Genomic DNA, 714 nt, shown 5'->3' on the forward strand with positions numbered 1-714 from the left:
GTGCTTTTATTTAAAATAACATTTTTAATATAAATATTCATGAATTCATGATTTTAAAACATGATTCGTCTCCAGTCAGTTTTAAACCTTCAGTATTACCTGTGTTCTCTGTCACCAGGTGTTCCAGCTGTTTCTCACTGACTCTCAGTCTGACCTCCAGCTCTGAACAGGAAACAGGAAGTATGAGAGTCAGAGGTTTACTGAGGAGTTCAGTCTGATTATGATCATTGTCCTCTTCATGTTTAACTCTGCAGGATTTTTCACAACAGTTTCCATCTAGACAACAACCACAGTCAACTCAACAACATCTGGACGACTAATGAACTAATGAATGTGGTGAATGAACAGATGTTTGTACTGACCTGTGTTCAGTTGGTCCAGCAGACTCTTGTTGAGTTGGTTTTCTCCTGCAGGTTGGTCAGTCTGGAGGTTTGATCTGAGAAGAAAACAGGTTCAATGTATGTGTCTACCTGTGTGTACCTGTGTGTACCTGTGTGTACCTGTGTGTACTGTGTGTACTTCAGTGTACATCACTCCTCCCTCACCACACAGTCACTTACCTGTCTGCTCAGTGAGCAGCTGCTGAGCTCGACTCTCAGCAGAGTTCAGTCTGACCTGCACTGCTGCACTGATCGGCCTGAGCTGAAAACAGAGTGAAGTGAGTCTTCCTGCGGTATAATACAACAACATGATGACATCAAAATGATGAACCAT

This window comes from Seriola dumerili, unplaced genomic scaffold (assembly GCF_002260705.1).
Source record: "Seriola dumerili isolate Sdu_G_001 unplaced genomic scaffold, Sdu_1.0 BDQW01000811.1, whole genome shotgun sequence".
Lineage (NCBI taxonomy): Eukaryota > Metazoa > Chordata > Actinopteri > Carangiformes > Carangidae > Seriola > Seriola dumerili.